This window comes from Caretta caretta, chromosome 11 (genome assembly GCF_965140235.1).
Source record: "Caretta caretta isolate rCarCar2 chromosome 11, rCarCar1.hap1, whole genome shotgun sequence".
NCBI classification, from domain to species: Eukaryota; Metazoa; Chordata; order Testudines; family Cheloniidae; genus Caretta; species Caretta caretta.
The window spans coordinates 31,745,852-31,766,675 of NC_134216.1; positions in this window are offsets into that span (position 1 = coordinate 31,745,852).

Genomic DNA, 20,824 nt, shown 5'->3' on the forward strand with positions numbered 1-20,824 from the left:
TACAGCTAAGCTCTAAGATACAACTGCATTTGCTCCGATCCCTCAGATAGGCACAAACACTACAGAATCTCTGTCAAGCATTCTTAAAACTCCAATACCCATCTGGTGAAGTGAAGAAACAGATTAACAGAGCCAGAAGAGTATCGAGAAGTCACTAGCCGGTGCCAACTCTGTCCACATATCTATTCAAGGGACACACACATCAGGAATCATAACATTGCTCAGGGCTTGTCTACACAGTGGGGTAAATGCACTTTGCAGGGCTGTGATTTCTAAAGCACTCTAATGGGCTGCAAATTCATTAGTCCACATAGACCCTGTGTGAACTCTGAAGGTTCCCTAGCATGCATTGACATAGTAATGTTTCAAACAGCACTACATAAAAGTGCACTAGCAGGGTCTATAGAGACCAATTAGTGCACAACATCTTAGCAAAAAGAAAAGGAGTACTTGTGGCACCTTAGAGACTAACCAATTTATTTGAGCATGAGCTTTCGTGAGCTACAGCTCACTTCATCGAAAGCTCATGCTCAAATAAATTGGTTAGTCTCTAAGGTGCCACAAGTACTCCTTTTCTTTTTGCGAATACTGACTAACACGGCTGTTACTCTGAAACATCTTAGCGTGCTTTAGAAATCACACCTCTTAGCCCCCATTACCCCACCATGTAGACAAGCCTCCAGGTGCATCTAAGTGAGACTTATTGCTCCTGAGGAGAGGTGCAGCTATAGTCAGGGGCTGGTTCAGGTTGCCAGTGATGGGCAAATCTAAGCAGGTGAGGAGGTTCACTTATGCTGAAATTATGGAAGTACAGCCTCTTATGTAGAGGCTTCTAGCCCTTTAGGTTAAATTCAAGTCAGACTCCAGGACAGAGCCATCAGGAAGGCTACTGCCCTATCCCATCTTTTTAATGTTGAATTAAGACCGACAACCAGAAGGCGCTAGTTTCTTTCTTTTTTTTTTTTGGTTTTCACACTCACCCCTCAGGGTTTTTGGATTTGTTTGTTTTGGGTGGGGGGGAGAGAAGAGGAGGGAAGGGTGGAAGGAGGGCTTGCTGTACAGAAGAGGGGAAGCTGAGGCAGCTAGCAAGATGGGGGGGGGGAAGTGTTTAGATTGAGCAGCAGGGCATATGGGAAGAGAAAAGGGCTTTATATTAAAAACATAACATGGAACTAAAACCACTTGGCTTGCCTGTCTGTCCCATTCCCACACCACTAGGCTGTCTTGTCTATTTAGACTGTAAGCTCTTTGGAGCAGGGACTTTCTTTGTATGATTTCTGTACAGTGCCCCATGGCACTATCACAATATAAAATACCTGGTATCACAATGTATTAGCTAGAAGCCAATATTCCCTGCTTTCATCTTAGGTCCAGAACAGTGGGACGACATGTCTAGTGGTACTTCCATCCCAGATGAAACTAAGGAAACACACAAGGAATGAAAGTGCCAAGCAAAACAAACTAAACTTCTCAGTCCTTGTACAAGTTCAAGTCGGACTCATGTTCTGTGAGAATGTACCTGTTAGTTCTATTTTATTGGAACAACTCACCCATTTCTAGGATAAATTTATATGCTTCTGTTAGGGGCATTTTAACATCACTTGTTTCAGATTAAAAAAACAAAAAAGAGAGTCCCATCAAGAACATTTAGATCTGGACCAATGAAGTTATGAAACTAGAACAATGTTAGAGGATATTAACTATCTCAGATGCTCTGGAGGATTTAAGTCAAGCAAGAGAAATTTGTCGCTGCTTAATAATCAAACAAATATAAACATGGAAAAGCAAGATGGATTCATATCTTCCATCTAACAAGGTTTGCTGTGGCTTTGGTGTTATGAGCTCGTCAGATCTCACCACACAATGAGCAGGTTGGAAGCTTGAATGGAGTCCTATCTCAATGTCATCATGTTGCCAGCAGGGGATAATAATTGAGTGCCTCCTATTAAAACACCACTTTCTTCTGAGTCAGCTACCAACTCAAAACCACTACATAGTGTCAGGAGGCACCATGGTGGAATTGTTCAGTTTTGGGTAAGACCTAAAACTAGAGTCCTGAGCACTTGTGGTCATTAAATGTCTCTTCACTTTTTTCAAGACGCTCTTTGATTTCACCTGTCAGCTCAGCAGTGACAATGGGGCTGAATGAAGTCTTTCCACCATTTTCTATCTTGTACCATCTTCACAGCTTTGTTCTTCTGAGAAGTGAACACAGCCCTTGTTTGTCAAGGCAATGACTGAACCAGTATGCTTTAGATTAGTTTTCCCAACAGTAGGGATTGTAATCCAGATGTCTAGGTCAAATCACAGCATGTGTAGTTACTGTACTGCAGTCAACATGCCTTTCCATGACTGCTTAGTCCAGGAGATTCAGTATAGTGACACTATGTAGCACAAGCTGCACTAAATAGTCTGAGGAGTACATGTGGCACCTTAGAGACTAACACATTTATTTGAGCATAAGCTTTCGTGGGCCGAAGCCCACTGCATACATCTGAGGAAGTGGAAAATACAGTAGGAATATTATATATACACATGCACACACACGAAAAAATGGGGTTGTCATACCAACTCTAACAAGAGTAATCGATTAAGGTGGGCTATTATCAGCAGAAGAAAAAAAAACTTTTGTAGTGATAATCAGGATGGCCCATTTCAAACAGTTGACAAGAAGGTGTGAGTAACAGTAGGGGAAATTAGCATGGGGAAATAGTTTTTAGTTGGTGTAATGACTCATCCACTCCCAGTCTTTATTCAAGCCAATTTAATGGTGTCCAGTTTGCAAATTAACTCCAGTTCTGCAGTTTCTTGTTGGAGTCTGGTTTTGAAGGGTTTTTTTGTTGAATAATTGCAACTTTTAGGTCTGTAATTGAGTGTCCAGGGAGGCTGAAGTGTTCTCCTACTGGTTTTTGAATGTTATAATTCTTGACGTCTGATTTGTGTCCATTTAGTCTTTGGCCAAACCAGACAGTCTCCCTACGCAAATGTACATGGCAGAGGGGCATTGCTGGCACATATCACATTGGTAGATGTGCAGGTGAATGAGCCTCTGATAGTGTGGCTGATGTGATTAGGTCCTATGATGATGTCCCTTGAATAGATGTGTGGACATAGTTGGCAACGGGCTTTGGTTGCAAGGATAGGTTCCTGGGTTAGTGTCTTTGTGTGTGCTGTATGAATAAACACTAGGAATGGATGAGTCATTACATCAACTAAAAACTATTTCCCCATGCTAATTTCCCCTACTGTTATTCACACCTTCTTGTCAACTGTTTGAAATGGGCCATCCTGATTATCACTACAAAAGTTTTTTTTCTCCACCTTAATCGATTACTCTTATTAGAATTGGTATGGTAACCCCCATTTTCTCATGTGTTCTGTGGGTATGTATCTTCCTACTGTATTTTCCATTGCATGCATCTGATGAAGTGGACTTTAGCCCACGAAAGCTTATGCTCAAATAAACGTGTTAGTCTCTAATGTGCCACAATACAGACTAACACAGCTACCACTCTGAAATGAAATAGTCTGGGAGTCAGAGACAACTACATGCTCTTGTCTGAGACCAGTGGTCTCAATAAAGAATCCTCTTTACTATGTATTATAAAAGAGTCCTGTATCCTCTCTTGTATAAGGCATGTTACAATTAAATTCTACCAAGCAAAATTGCCCTTGGGTTTCCACTTGATATGGTATTCTTAAATCACTGCCTGTCTTAAAGTGGTTGTGTTGACTGTTAAACAGCTGCCACATTCCAACCCAGAACAGACTGCATTTCGGTGACAGGTGAAGCATTTGATATAGGCATTACAGTAGAACCTCAGAGTTATGAACACCTCGGGAATGGTGTTCACAACTCTGAACAAAACATTATGGTTGTGCTTTCAAACAAACATTTACAACTGAACAGTGACTCAATACAGCTTTGAAATTTTACTATGCAGAAGAAAAAATGCTGATTTCCTTTTATTTTTTTAGTAGTTTATGTTTAACACCAGTACAACACTTGCATTTTTTTTTATTTTTGGTCTCTACTGCTGCCTGATTCTGTACTTCCGGTTCCAAACAAAGTGTGTGGTTGACTGGTCAGTTTGTAACTCTGGTGTTCATACTTCTCAGGTTCTGCTGTATTTGCTAACACTTTTGATCGTTTTTTGCTTATTGTGCTAAGAAAAGGCTTGAAAAAGTTATTGTTTGATGTGATAGTTTTCCCTTTCAGAGTGGTAGCCGTGTTAGTCTGTATCAGAAAAAAAAAAAAAAAAAAAAAAGACAGGAGTACTCTTTGGTTTTTTTTTTTTTTCTTTCCTTGTAGTAGATGGAACTGAGTTCCTGCTTTCATCTTCTTCACTCCCTACAGTCGCCACACTGTAAAGAAGCCAGAAAGTATTCTCCAAAATTGAACTCTCAAAAGCAGAAAAGCCAGGTTGTAAGTAAGGCTCTTTATTAATTCACACAATAGCAATCAATAATTGCAGAACTCACTAATACCTCATAGGACTACTGATCAACAAAAGAATTAAGTTGAACATTTAAATTAGAAATATTTAAATTTGACAGAAACAGTGCACAAAGATAGACTGTAATAGGCTCTAGTGTTGGATCTACCTCAGAGGAACAATAGGGGTGAAATCCTGGCTCCACTGACTTTAGAGCCAGGATTTCACCCTAAACCTTTATAACAAAACAGAGGAGAAGAGTACTGAAGTCTAGAAACAGAAACCTTATACAGAGTAAGGCTGTGGGACAGATCCTCTAGTCCAGCTACGCTGTGCTCAGCACAGCTAAGGGCTAGGAGAGATGGCAAAGATTTTGTAACATACAATACTTACCACCCATAGAGCCCACTGATGTCAGGGTGCAATGCTGCAAGGGGAACTTCATCTTTGGCACTTCTTGCAGGCCATCTGCCGCTCATTGGGTCTTCTGTGGCTCTGTCCTCCAGCCAAGTCATGTAAAGTTCAGTCTCCTTCCAAGAGAACAAGAAGGTCCAACATGAAAGAGCCTTCAGCCTCTCCTCAGCGCATCCTTTGGGGGTGGGGGAGGGTGTCAGTCTTCAGGTACTCCCTGGGCTTAATATTGCTTATGTTGGACTTGCATACCCCTGCTTTGAGGGCTGGTAGAGGAACCCAGGGTTCCAGCGCAGAGACCCTGTAGAAAGCAGCAAGGTCTGCTTCTCCAAATATGCTGCGTTTCCCTGGGCTGCTTCCTTACCTCCATGCCTCCTTGTGCTGCTTCCCCACAGTCTGTGCTTAACACAGCCTTATTTTGGTTCTCAGGCCTCTAGCTTTTCTCTTCTCTACTGAATTCATAAGTCTTCCCCCATCTCAGGTCAGGGCCTCCCTTACAGGAAACTAACCTACTTCCTGTGGATCCTCCTAGTTAGCTTCTTGTCTGTTTAAGCCCCATCTCAGAGTTCTCCATTGACCTGCTCCCTGGGAAGTTTCTCTCTATAGCAGAATGCTATCTCCTTTGCAAGCTCTCCCTGCTGAGTTCCCATCAGTTCCTTATAAAGCCCAGGTACCTAATTATCTTTACCTAGCTCCATCTCCTCTGGCCAGGAAGCAATCAGTCACAGGTACACTAATGGGTGCTTAATCCCTCGTCTAACAGATGATGGGAATAACCCATCACAGGTATTTTTAAGCTACCTTTGTGGCCCCAGTACGGTGGTCCAATCTGCATTGTCCTGGAGCTTCAAGATAGTTATCCTTTGTTCATGAGTAGTTGTTTTGCAGCTGGGGATCTACAGAGTGTAATGATGGCCAGTTACATTGTCCTTTCCTCTTCATCACCTCACTACAAGAAAGTGGACCAGGTGAGGTCAGTGTAGAAGCAAATACAGCTGCTCTATATGACTCAGAGTTTCCCATGTGCCAGGGGAATCCCCAAGGATTCACCACCTACTCAGTGAAATTCTTAAAGGCTTTAGGACTGCTTTGCACGGCTGGAGCAGTGCATTTGACTTGGATTGGGGCCAATGGCTCTAACACATTATGACTTATTGGGCAACAGCTTATAAAAAGATTTCTCTCTCTTAGCCTCCTATAATGCTACAGATGAGCAAAGAGGTTTATTTACTCCCAAAAGATTGGTCCTGTGCTTTATTTCATGGAGCATAATGATGTTTATAAAAACAATAATTTAAGACATTTAAAAATATATTTTCATATATACTGCAGTGCATTTATCATTCAGGTGACAGATTATATGGTTTTACATTCAAATTCAAGACGCTTAACAATTCTGTTTCTACAGTGCTTATTACAACTATCTGATGGCTCCTTCCTTCGATCTTTACCTTTCAGCATCCCAATGCTAAAAGTTACCAAATATTGTTCACAGTCTTCTATTTCAGAAATACACAGTATAGTTAGAAACTGCTCCTGGGCTGGCTATTGATGAGAGTAAGAGTGCACATGATAGTGGATTAGACTGAGGGGGACTTGTAACTCTCGGTGACCAGTGGGTTACACATGCAAATAATGGTGCCACATACAGGGACTGATTTTCCAGTGTCTTGGCTCTTTTAGTGACATTTGCTTTTGTGCAAAGCGGGTGTAAAATGTTTCCAGATCAGAATGGATATGTTTTGCATTCTCTTTCCACAGAGATTAGTGATTTATGCGAGGTAGTGATGGAGCTGAGAATCAGAGGCAGAGGCAAAATGCCTGAGCCAAAGGTCAAACAAGAGTCAGAGCCAGAAATCGGAACCAAGAGTCAGAACCGGGGTACCTGAGTCAGGGAAAGCAATAGCAGAGCTGAGTCTGGGGCAGCAGCAAGGCTGGGACAGGGCTGGAACCAAGCAAGAATGCAGGAACAAGGCAAGGTCTGTCTCCTCAGCAGGCTAGGGACCTGTGCCTTGTTGCACAGACAGCTTCCTGAAACTCCCTCCAGGCTTAAATTATGAAGTGCGGGAGGTGCTGCCAATTGGGTCTTTCTGTGGTTCCTAGGGTTTACTGTGCATTGATCATGGCTGTGCCGTGGCTGCCAGATGGCGGTCTGGTGAAAGTGTCAGTCACCCAGAGCCCTGACTGGGTTCTAGCCCACCGGATCCTTACATCTCCCCACTGCTTCAAGTGTCACCGGACCAGGTTTGTTTGGATGGGCCCTGTAAAAATTATCCACCAGTTCAGAGGTATGGACATAACTAGCAGGTTCTCAGGACCACTTTTCGGGGCCACAGCCTCCCCAATCTGTGAAATTCCACAGCCTGCCCCATTTCAATTTGGAGTCCAGTATGGCTTGGATGTGATATTCTTTGTGATCTTGAACTGGAACCAGCAGCAGCAGTGGCTGCATCCTGTTGGGGAATGGGTTTTCCATGTGTGGCTTTAGGAGGGAAACATGAAAGACAGGATGCATCTTGAGAGACCTAGGTAAGGAGAGGTTGAACATAATGGGATTGATTTTCTGATAAATTCAATAAGGTTTGAGGAACTGATGGTCTAATTTGTGAGATGGCCTGTTCGTGTGGAGATTTTTGGCAGATAGCCAATCTTTCCTGGCCCACTGAAAAAGTTGGTCTCTCCTATCTTCTATGGTCCGCGTATAGTTTGTAAGCTTTCTTAGCATCCTTGACGTGGCCTCTTACCTCTTCCTGAATATGGTAAATCTGCTGAACCAAGTTGGCTGCTTCCGAGTTCAGGGAGGCCATCAGCAGCACAGGATGGAATAGCAGGTGGAACCCTTAACTGGGAAAAATGTGCTCTGCCCAGTGGAAGCATGGCTGGCATTATTGTGTGTAAACTCAGGGTGAGGATAGACCGGTCATGTTGGTGGTAGTTAACAGACCATTCTAGATATTGCTCTAAGATTTGATTCACTCTCCCTGTCCAGCCATCCCTCTGAGGGCAATATGTGAAAGGGGCACAGGCGTGGACATCTAGTAATCAGAGTGCCTCACACCAGAAGCATGAAATGAACTGTGGCCCTCAATCTGAACCTACACTGTCAGGAAGCCCATGGAGGCAGATGACCTGAATCATTAGGAGCTGAGCAGCCTTCTTGGCGGAAAGCAAATGGTCACAAGGGACAAAATGTACCCTCTTGATCAATTGATCCATGACCATCAATGCTGGCATATAACCATTGGATTCAGAGAGTTCTACAATGAAGTACCTGGTGACAGTGGCGCAAAGCCTGGACAGGGTTTCTAGGGGCACAAGGGTGCTGAGCAACTTAGTGCATGGAAACTTGGTACAGCGCACAGATAGCTAGTGTTAGGAACCAGGGTGTAGGTGGTCTGGCCTATTGGGAGGGGCTGGGAGAAGTGGCTGGGAGTCAAGTTGGAGTTGGTAACCAGAAGATGAGGCAGGATTGGAAGACAATGGACAGGACTGGAGCGTAGGGGCTGGAGCCAGAGACAAGGCAAGGATCAGGCATGCAGCAGGAGCAAGGCAGGAACTGAGAGCAAGGGCAGAAATGAGGCAAGAACCATGAAAAGAATGGAAGCAGAGCAGGATCTGGAAAAAAGGAGTTAGAAGCAGATTGCAGGATTCAGGCAAGACTGCAGTCTGATGTGGCAAGAACAGTCTGCATGGTTGCTCAGACAGCCCTTCTGGGTCACTTCCTGGCTTAAGTAGTGGGTGCAAGCCAATCAGGCAACTGCATGCCTGTGGTGTTCTAATAGGACTTTCTATGGGGCCTGACCTTCCAAGATTGATGAAGTGTTGCTTCGTCTGGCTCCACTGGGGGTGACAAGGGAGTGCCAGAGCCCCAACACCCCAACAACCCTGGGTTCTTAGCCTACCAAAACCGCAAATCTCCACCCTTTGATCCTTATAACAAGTGTCAACATAAAAAAGAAGCAGGAGTCTAGAAGATGGGTTTTGAGGTGTCTAAAATGGCCTACTAAGGTGTTGTCATGACACAGTTGCAGGACCTCGAACCAGGGATGCCCCGGCAAAACATACATGTGACCATCACCATATATTATTCCACCCCACTTGAAATATTGCCTCTTGGTCTTGGTTCTTGACCATTCTAGGGGGTATGTCACCTCTTTGACTAGTAGGTCATACCCTAAAGCCGACAGAATTGTGGTGACCAGATCTTTATGTAGTGAGACATTAAGGAAATTGCAAGGCTTGAGGAGCTAAGGTTGTTTCTGGTTAGTGCCTTCTTCTCCTTTGTAACATCCCCCCTTGCAGAACAGAGCATCGGCCTTACTGTTTTCGGTTCCCAGGTGGTAGGTGATCATAAAATCAAAGTGAGAGAAAAATAAGGCCCACCTGAGCTGTTGTTGGTTCAGTGCCCTGGTCTTGTGTAAATACTCTATGTTTTTGTGATCTGTGTACACTTTCACTGTGTATTGGGTTCCCTCAAGGTAATGGCACCACTCCTCAAATGCGGTCTTGATCACAAGCAATTATTTGTCAAGGATCTCAAAATTTTGCTCCTCTGGAGTGAGCTTACAAGAATAGTAAGCACACAGGTACAGCAATTTCTGGGGTCCGTGTTTCTGGGAAAGCATAGCCCCAGTGGCTATGTTGGATGCTTCAGCCCCCACAATAAATGCTCAAACTGAGTCTGGGTGCACCAGAATGAGTGCAATGGTTAAGGCAACTTTGAGCTGTTCAAAGGCATGCTGACTTCAAGCAACCAGACAGATTTGGCGGTTTTGTGGAGGAGGGCTGTCACAGGGGTTATTTGCCCTGAGAAATTTGGGATAAAATGCCAGTAAAAATTTACAAAGCCTAGAAAACATTGCTCCTCCTGAGTACTCCAAGTGACTGCCAAGTTGCAAATGGTTCCACCGTTTATGGGTCAGTCTTAATGTCTTCTGGGGAAAGGGTGTACCCCAAAAACTCTGTGGTGGTTTGGTCAAAGGTACATTTCTCTAATTTTGTGAACAGGCCATGCTGTCAGAGCCTCTCCAGGACAGACTTAACCTTTCACTTGTGCTGCTTATGTTTTTCTGAAAAGACTTGTATATAGTCGAGGTAGACAACTACATACTGGTCCAAAGTGTCCCTGAACATATCATTAACAAAGCGTTGAAGGATTGCAGGGATATTAGTCAGTCTGACGGCATCACCAAGTATTCAGTGTCCATAATGGGTCCAAAAGGTGGCCTTCTGCTCATCCCCTGCCTGGATATACACTAGGTTGTAGCTTTCCCCACCGATAGGTCCAGTTTGATAAATATCCATGTGGCTCACACACAATCTAATAGTTCTGAGGTTAAGGACAAGGGATACCAGTTCTGAATCATTACCTGATACAATGCCCAATAGTCCACACAAAGGCACAACATCCCATCTTTTTGCCTCACGAAAAGGACTGGGACCCCAGTGCGGGATGTTAAGAGATAAAGCCTTTAGCCAGATTTTCTTGGATGTACACATGAAGGGCTGCCAGTTCCAGTTCAGACATTGTGTAAATCCAACCATAGGGGACCTTTGCTCTGGGCTGCAGATCAATGGGCCGGTTGTAATCCCAGCCTGGAGGTCGCATGTCCGCATTTCTTTTTTATAAACACCAAGATTAAGATGATGTTTTTATCAGGGATGTAGGAGGGCTGAAGCTGGGGGTGGCCCCCACTCGCCAACTGCTGCAATCTGGGATTTGGTCAAGGGTGGGTTTGACACTAAGTGGAGTGGGCTCCCAGATCCAATGACTCATCACTGATGACACTGTGGAAGTATAACATTGTATAAGGGGACATGCTGGATACATTGTATATGAGAGGGCATGCCAAAACATGTTACAAAGTATCTGAGGGAGCACACGTAGGGACAGTTAGCTTTTGAATGGAGAAGCAATTAAGACGGAGCCAGCACGTCTAAGAAGCAGGCATCAGAATGGAAGGTGTGAAGAGCAATTAGTTAAGTTAACTGGAAGCTGTTAAAGGAGATTGTTAAGGGTGGCAGGTAATTGAAGATACGTGACTGGTCTCAGGGATCTCGAAGGGTGGTGACTAAAATCTTTTTCTTCTTTTGTCTGTAACTTCTCTGTAACTTGTTCTCCAAAAAACTGTATAAATTAAAAGACACAAGCCCCACTCGGGGGGCTCACTTCTAAATGTATTAGCAGAGCAGCTTTGCTAATAAAACAGAGTGGTCTGATAAATTGTGAGTCTGAGTCAAACTTTGACAACACATAGGCAGACTTGTTGGCAATGCTCAAAAAGAAATCTAACTTTCCATTCCCACCAGAGAAAGTGGGGGTCATGCTTTGCCAACCATGTGGCCCCAAGGATCAGGGGAAATGTGGGGAACAAATCATACTGAACTGCATCACCTCCCAGTGGCCCTGGATTACCACTTCCAAGGGCACGGTCTCCTGAGTCACTGGTCCCTAGGATAAAAGGGTCCATCTATGGTTTCCACATAAGGGTTTGGGATGGGGGAAGCCTCATATCAGTATTAGTGGGCATTTGTCCATATCTCTCACATTCCAAGATGCTGTGTCACCACAACCTTGGGTGCCTAACAATGCTTTGCTGTTGTAGCTCCCAACCAGGGCCACTCACAAACAGCCTAACAGTATGCAGGTCACACCCTGAGTGTCTGTGTATAGCTGCAGCCCTGGTCCAGCAACTGTGACTCCAGCCGCCTGTCAGCAACACTCCAGTCACACTCTGGCTTCCACCAGCCTTGATTACCGCTTGCAGGGGGACCCCCAACACACTCCCAGGCCTGAATATTGTTTCCAAAAACGTGTGTTCTACACTGCCCAGCCCTTTCCTGGACAGTTCAGATATTAAAGGTTTGCTGCTCCTGTAAAAGGTCAATATGCAACTGTTTGCTACTTTAACTGGAGTTACAAACAGTTCAGTTTAAACACAATACTGGATCAGTTTAGACTGAAAATAAAACAAGTTTAACTACAAAAGATAGATTTTAATTGAGTGCAAGTTTATGGTATTAAAGTAAAAAATGGTTACAAGAAAAGTAAAGATAGTAGCTAAAACTTAACAAGCTAGACTTGATTCAAGGTAAAATCCTTTCCTCAGTATCCCAGCAACATCATTGACCAAATTCTCAGGTCAGAATCTCTTTCCAAAGTCAAAGGGCTGGTTCCTCTGTCTTCTTAGGTGAAAGAGAGACAGACAGCTTGGGGTGTTTTTGCCCCTCAGTCTTATGCTCCAGTCACTGTGTAAAATGCATTTTCCTGAGGGTTACCCCTAGATAAAGTTCCTTCCAGCTGTAAGGGCAGAGATATGGAGTCTCCTGGTGAAAGAGCTTCCATGCTGTTGTTTGCTAAAATGCAGATCGATCTGCTCCTTCCCCCCTTCATTGCTAAAGAATGACCACTTGACAGGTGATTGCCAATCAATGTTGATGACACCTGGCTAGAAGACTCAGCCTGTCCTTTGTCTTTGAGAAATCTGTTTGCCCCCTCACTAGACTTGTCTGGCAAACACACTGTAGTCATAATTTCAGCTTATTTTCATATCTCTTAATATGCTTTTTGTACATATGTTACACAAGAATATTGATGATCATTGTGTTATTAATGTTTAAATTATACCTCACAAGCCATATTTTGCACAAAAATTATTACAATAGGGTGTGAATACAGGGATGCTTTTGGTCACAAATCCCAAAAGTGCTTCTTTACTTTGACACAATTAGTATCTTCTGCTCAGGCGAGGCTTGGGGGTGCTGCATCTCATAACTGGGGGCAGGAGTTTAGGTCAAACTGGCCCTGTTGCACAGTACTACATGATTCCAACAATAGAGCTGAGTGGCATTGCATCTTTTTGTGGGGAATTCACAAGTCTGAATTTTTTTCTGGAATGGGACAAACACAAAACTTTCAAAATTCCTCACAAAATGAAGTTCAAAGCCATTTTTGTGTCAAGGCGATTTAAATGTTTCATTTCCATAACATTTAATGTTTTGTTCCAATATTGACATTTAATGTTCAATTTAAAAAAAAATTGAAATAGAAAGAATTTCAAAACAAATATCTAAGCATTACATTCCAAAAATGTTGAAACAGAATAACATTACTGAAATGCTTCATGTCATTTTTTCTAACTGGAAATTTGTTCCGCTTCCACAAGTCTTTTCACTTTTGACAAATTGGCATTTTCCAGTGAAAAAAATTCCCAACCAGCTCAACCAATACATCATTGTAAAGTGCCTCTTGTCCTTTTAAATACAAACAAAACCATACAAAAGGCCTCACCCTCTGCTCACTTAAATCAGTCTGACCTCTGGTGTGATTTCATTGGCTTCAATTCAGTTACTCCTAATGTGTGCTGTCAGCCCCAAGTAGCTTGTTTTTAAAGTTTTAGTGCTGAATGTTTGAGTAGTTATCCATTAACATTAGACAACAGTGCTGTCTGTTAAAGTATTACATTGATATACTGCAAATGCAAAAATACGCAGTTTGTTTTTGTATGGTTTGATAGGTTTTGTACTAGTACAGGCCAAACTTTGTTTAGTTTAATTTAGCTGTCCCCTGTTTCATAGCGGATCTATGAACCTAAAGGTCAACCAAGTTAACTTTTAGATACCCTGGGCTCAATCCTGAGCTGTACTGAGCTCATGCTGAGCAGAGCTCATGCAGGGAGGAAAAGGTGACTCTGAGCTACCTTTATAGCTCCCCTGACTGGGTCCCAAAAGTTTCACAAATAGTACTGTTTTGATCTGTCATTCTAACATCTAAAGGTTAGAGGCCTATTTCTTATCTCAGGCATGCTGGTGTAAATCTATTTGGTATGTATGCTGATTTAAGCTGAGTTACTCCATAAACCCCACAGAGATTTTGCCTTTCAGACTTCTGAGAGCAGTAAATACATCATCTGAAGAGGCTCTGGATACATTATAAGGAACAAAATATGGATAGCTGTCGTGACCTGCACAGGATATGCCATGTTTATCTTTCTCCCGGAGAACAGAAGTGACTTCATCTGTGCGAAGCACAAGCTGGTCTCCATACTGGAAGAAAAGGTTAAAGGGTTAGAGACACAAGTATTGACCCTGCATTGCCTCAGAGAAAATGAAGACTTGAAGTAAATGAAGAAAATGAAGTCAGGATTTGGTACTGCGGGCACAGCATGCCAAAGAATCAGAGCGGGCATTGCAGAGGATACTGAAGAATAGGGAAGAAAACTGGCAGCGTCTGACATCCAGAAGAAGGCGGAGGAGAACCAATATACCCCCAGTGTAGAGAGAAGTAAACAACCAGTCTCAGGCTCTCTGCACAGGTACTACTGCTGCGAATGCCTTGGAAGAGTCATCCAGGGTGAGGGATCAGATAGACCAGAAGGCATGTCATTGTCCTAGGGATGGGGGGGTCTACAACCACCGCTCCCAAGAGAAAAAGAAGTTTGGTGATTATTGGGGACTCCCTTCTAAGGGGGACTGTCATCCACCTGCTGTCCAGAACGGGAATCCTGAGAAGCGTGCTGCTTGCTTGGAGCTAGAATTTAGGATGCAACTGGGTCTGCCGAGACTCATCAACCCCTTGGACCGCTATTTCTTCCTACTTCTCCATGTGGGCACCAACAATATTGCAAAGAATAACCTGGAGCAGATCATTGCAGACTATGTGGCTCTGGCAAGAAGGATAAAAGAGTTTGGAGTACAAGTGGTGTTCTCGTTTATCATCCCTGTTGAAGGAAAAGGCCCAGGCAGGGACCACCAAATCATGGAAGTAAATGCGTGGCTACACAGGTGGTGTCCGAGAGAGGACTTTGGCTTCTTTGACAATGAGCTGATGTTCCAGGAAAGGATTAGTGTGCTGGGATGGGCTCCATCTACCAAATACTGGGAAGAACATTTTTGGACATTGGCTTTAAACTAGGTCTTATGGGGGATGGTGACAAAAATCTGGCCAATGAGCATCTAGGCTCAAGTAACAAAGACAAGGGGAAGGAGTTAATTTCTGGAGAAGGGACTAGAAACCACAGCTGCATTACAAAGTCGAGAAGAAAAGTAACAGGGCAGTCTGCAAAATATCTTCGATGCCTTTATACAAATGCAAGGAGTATGGGGAACAAGCAAGATGAACTGGAAGTCATGGTATATGAAAAAAATTGACTTAATCTGCATTTCTGAGACTTGGTGGAACAACTCCCCTGATTAGAGTACCAGCATTGAGGGATATAAATTGTTCTAGAAGGATTGGTATGGGGAAAAGGAGAAGGTGTTGAGCTGTCTGTCAAGAATGTATATTCTTGCTCTGAGGTCCAAGAGGAAGTGAGCAATTGACCTACTGAGAGTCTCTGGGTAAAGATAAAAAGGGAAAAGAACAGTAGCAATGTTATGATGGAGGTCTATTATAGATCACCAAATCAGGAAGAGGAAGTGGATGAGTCATTCTACAAGCAAGTAACAAGATTAGCTAACACACTTGGGATAGTATTAATGAGGGATTTTGACTTCCCTGATATCCGTTGGAAGACTATTACAGCAAAATATAATATGTCCTACAAATTCTTAGCATGTGCAGGGGATAACTTTCTGATTGAGAAAGTAGAGGAAACAACTCGGGGATCATCCCTTTTGATCTGGTTTTCAGCAACAAGGATGAATTAGTTGTGAACATGAAGGTGGTCATGAACTTTGGAGGAAGTGATCTTGACTGATAGAATTCAAGATCCTATGGAAAGGAGGACATGAGAACAGCAAAACAAGAACACTGGACTTCTGAAAGGCGGATTTCAGCCACCTCAGAGAAATAGTAGGCAAGGTCCCATGGAAAGACCAATTAGGAAAAAAAGGAGTCGAAGGGGGCTGGCAGTTCCTAAAAGATGTAGTACTAGAGTCTCAACATCAAGCTATTCCGATGCAGAGGAAATTTTTTTTAAAAAGCTACAGGAGGCTAATGTGGCTGCACAAGGAGCTTTTTAGCTATCTATAACCCAAAAAGGGATACATATAGGGAATCGAAGGAAGGGCATGTCACCAATGAAGTATACATGGGAATCGCATGAGCATGCAGGGACAAAATCAGGAAAGCCAAGTCAAAGAATGAGTTACAGCTGGCAAGGAAGGTTAGAGACAACAAGAATGGGTTCGTCAAATACGTCAGACAAAAAAGAAAGATCAGAGATTGTGTGGGTCTGCTACTCAGTGCAGAAGGTGAGCTAGTAATGGAAGATGATAGGAAGGCAGAGTTGCTCAATGCCTAACTTTGCTTCAGTTTTCTCACAAAAAATAACACATGACCAGATGACTAGCGAAGTTACCATAGACAATAAAGGAGAAGGCATAAGTAAAGAACACGTCAGAGATCTTCTGACCAGTTTGCCTAAGGAGGTTGTGGAAGCTCCTTCACTGAAGGTTTTAAAAAAAGAAGCTGGATAGCCATCTGTCTTGGATTGCTCATATAAAAAAAATCCTGCATCTTGGTAATGGGTTAGACAAGATGACCCTTGAAGTCCCTTCTAACCCTTTGGTACTCTGATTCTATATTTAAACTGGTTTAAGTGAGATCTGATTTTAGCCTTAAGTATTAAGTTAGACAGGCTTCCATCAATCGTTGATTGTTCCTTTTTCAAATTCCTTTTTCAGACTTCCACCAGTTGTTGATTATTCCTTTTGCAAATTTAGGGACGGTTTTAGAAGCAGGTAAGCAGGGTGGACATCCTGGGCACCAACTCACACGGGGTGCTGAATTGCTGTGCAGCTCAGGTTTTTGTTTTTTTTTTGTGGCTCAGCTGCTTTGGGAGGGGGCAGGAAGAGGCACCAAAAATGTTTTTCGTCCTGGCAGCAAAACGTTTGCTTCGACCCTGTTCTAACGCTTAACAAAAATTACAGCAAAACTTACCAGGTTTAATATTTTGCATCCTTTGAGTGTGTGAATGACCAGTGCTTTAAGGTTTCATGAAAAACTAAATTTATGAATTGCAAAATAATCTAGAACAGAATAACAAAAATTTCACCTGAAAAAAAATCACAATTTTTTACATGGATCAACTGAACTCTGTATCTGCTTTCTAGCCCACTGCAACCTGTGAATGTAATGAGTTTTCAAAATTGTGCATGCATATTTAACTAACATGCATATTTTGCAAAAGTGTTTGAGTGATGACATTACATTGATTGATTACATTGATTTGTAAAGTATTTGAATATTTAAATGTACATTAATGTTTTAAGAACAGGAGTACTTGTGGCACCTTAGAGACTAACAAATTTATTAGAGCATAAGCTTTCGTGGGCTCCAGCCCACTTCATCGGATGCATAGAATTGAACATATAGTAAGAAGATATATATATAGATATATATATGGGTATATATATATATATATATACACACACATACAGAGAAAGTGGAAGTTGCCATACAAACTGTAAAAGGATATTTAATTAAGATGAGCTATTATCAGCAGGAGAAAAAACTTTTGTAGGTGATAATCAAGATGGCCCATTTCGACAGTTGACAAGAAGGTGTGAGGATACTTAACATGGGGAAATAGATTCAATATGTGTAATGACCCAGCCACTCCCAGGCTCTATTCAAACCCAAGTTAATGGTATCTAGTTTGCATATTAATTCAAGCTCAGCAGTTTCTCATTGGAGTCTGTTTTTGAAGCTTTTCTGTTGCAAAATTGCCACCCTTAAGTCTTTTACTGAGTGGCCAGAGAGATTGAAGTGTTCTCCTACCGGTTTTTGAATGTTATGATTCCTGATGTCAGATTTGTGTCCATTTATTCTTTCACGTAGAGACTGTCTGGTTTGGCCAGTGGTTTTTTTGTTTTTGTTTTTCTCCTGCTGATAATAGCTCATTTTAATTAATTAGCCTCTTACAGTTTGTATGGCAACTTCCACCTTCTCTGTATGTATATATATCTTCTTACTATATGTTCCATTCTATGCATCCAATGAAGTGGGCTGTAGCCCACGAAAGCCTATGCTCAAATAAATTTGTTAGTCTCTAAGGTGCCACAAGTACTCCTGTTCTTTTTGCGGATACAGACTAACACAGCTGCTACTCTGAAACCTGTCATTAATGTTTTAGTTTATCTGAGAATGTTAAGTAATATTTTACCCTTTATGCTCCCCAGAAATGATGGTACAGAGCCAAATTCTGCTTGCAGTTAGATAGGAAGGAATCTCTGGAAGTCAGTGAAGTTAGTCTGATTGCACACCCATTTCATAGAGCACAGAATTTGGCTCGCTGACAGTCCATTGTGAAGGACATACCTGCCACCTGCCCTGCAGGACTGAAATATTGTATCCCAAGCTGCATGTTTCTCAGCACTATTGTAGGCAAGGTACGCCCCCTTTTCTTTTACTGCTCCTGAAATCATTTAAAAAGGAACAATCTCATGTCACTGAAGAGAAGCAATTAGCCACCATATTTGTAGAACCAGACTTTGAGAGACACTTTCACTGTATTCATCTTCAAAGGTCAGAAGGTATCACTAGCAGTAATGGGGTTAAAATGCTCCTGATTTGTGAAACTGTGATCTGGGAAATATTGTCAATGGAGAAAAAATGGATCTCTTTTGCCAGATCCATCATCTTCACTTAGTGCCTGAATAAAATCTGTGGCACAGATTCTCTGCCTTGAAGAGTTTACATTTAGCACAGGGAGAGGGAAGTGGGAGAAATGAAGACATCAGGGATCTGGTTATGGCTCCCTGATTCTCAGGGCATGGGTTAGAGCAGCCTAGAGCTGCTCTGACCTAAGCTCATGGTCAATGGGCCTAACAGGGCCATACACTAGTTGGGGATAACCTATGCTCAGCATGATCCAGCCGCCTGCCTGACACACCACTTTCCCTGATATATGAGCATCAGTTTGGGGTGAATGTAATGGTGCATGAACCAGAACATCAGCTTTGCACCAGCTGACAGCTTCTCCCAAATATTTTGTGTTCTGTCTGCACCACTATAGAGTCTAAAGAGGTTTTAGGCCAATATTATTATTATTATTGTTTTCTAATGGCCACTGATTTTGGATGACTGGCTTGAGACCTTGGGCCTAAAGACTTGAGGTATTGAGCAGAGAAAACTATAACTGAAGTCAATGGGAGTTGCAGGTACTCAGCACCTCTGAAAACACACAGATTTCTAAGGCCTCGTCTACACTATAGGGTTATGTCGAATTTAATCTTGTTAGGTCAATTTAAAAATGACTGTGTCCACACAACCAACTCTGTTCCATTGACCTAAAGGGCTCTTAAAATCAACTTCTGTACTCCTTCTTGATGAGGGAGTTGCACTAAAATCAACCTTGCTGGGTCGAATTTGGGATACTGCGGATGCAAATCGATGGTACTGGCCTCTAGGAGCTATCCCAGAGTGCTCCATTGTGACCGCTCTGGACAGCACTTTCAACTCCAATGCACTAGCCAGGTACACAGGAAAAGCCCAGGGAACTTTTGAATTTCATTTCCTGTTTGGTCAGCGTGGTGAACGCAGCAGCACTCAGCAGCACAGGTGACGATGCAGTCCCCCCGAATCGTAGCGCGTAGAATGTTTCTATGCTCCCCCTATCATCTCCGTCCTTAAGGTTATTGCAGATTAGAAGACGAAAAAACCGTACTCGGGATGACATGTTTTCCGAGCTCATGCAGTCCTCCCGCACTGATAGGGCACAGCTTAATGCATGGAGGCATTCAGTGGCAGAGGCCAGGAAAGAATTAAGTGAGCACGAAGAACGGAGGCAGGACGCAATGCTGAGGCTAATGCAGTAGCAAACAGACATGATGAAGTGTCTGTTGGAGTTGCAGGAAATCCAACAAGAGCACAGACCCTCGCTGCGTCCACTGTATAACCGCCTACCCTCCTCCCCATGTTCCATAGCGTCCTCACCCAGATGCCCAAGAATGCGTCATTCAAACGGTTTGATTTGTAGTGTGGCTACAATAAGCAATGTGGCCTTGTCCTTCCCTCCTCCCCCACCCCACCCGGGCTACCTTGTCTGTTATCTCATTTTTTTTTTAATTAATAAAGAAAGAATGCATGGTTTCATCTCACCATGTAGGTTCTATTGCCTTTTCCTACTAGAAAGGATGCATGGTTTCAAAACAATAGTTACTTTATTTCGAAGGGGGGAATGTGGTTGGGTTACAGGGAATTAAAATCAATCATCTCAGAAATCATCTCACCATGTAGATACTTATGTGGGTGGGCATGGATCAGAGTTCATGTAGCACTCCCCATCTGTACCTGGCCCAAACCAGGGAAACAAATGATCTAACCAACAGACCAAATTCGGTGATGTATTCTGGTCACATGCCATCTGAGGCATGTTGCGCATATGCTAAGAAGAAGAAGACACTTACATACCATTATCAAGTTACCTATTAAGCTTTCCTTCAAAACTAAGCTAAATAGACTGGTCACCTTGCATCTCTCATGGTGAGGCATCTTTTCCAGTCCTCAAAATGTTTTTTGATAGGCATTCAAAATCGGTGGCCATTTTGAAAAATGAGGTCTTCTTCAATTGTGTCTTTCCCCCATTCCCCGGCCATTCACTGCTTGTTTATCTTAAATATGATCACAGCTGACATTCCAGCTGGGAACTTCATTGTCCAAAAGCAGCAGCTCCACTGCATAAGCCATCTTTGCCTGCTTATACATGTAATTTTCTTTAGCGAGTTGCATTCAGACTCCACTAGAATCAGCTAACCAAAACCATGCTGAATAAAACTGCTTTGCTTCTTTTTTTTTTAACTTGACATTTTCCATTGATTTAATAAAAGCAGGATCTGGCCTATACTTAGACATAGATGGGGTGGCTGTGTTTTTTATGATAAAAGGGGATAGAGAGGACTGCTATGACATTTTGTCATTAACAGAAGTCCAGATGGCTGTATTGTCAGCTGCAGCACCAGTTACTGCAAAACATCCATAGCTGAGACTTGAGAAACAGGTAAACAGCAATTCAGTTTCCATACTTACCTTCTCC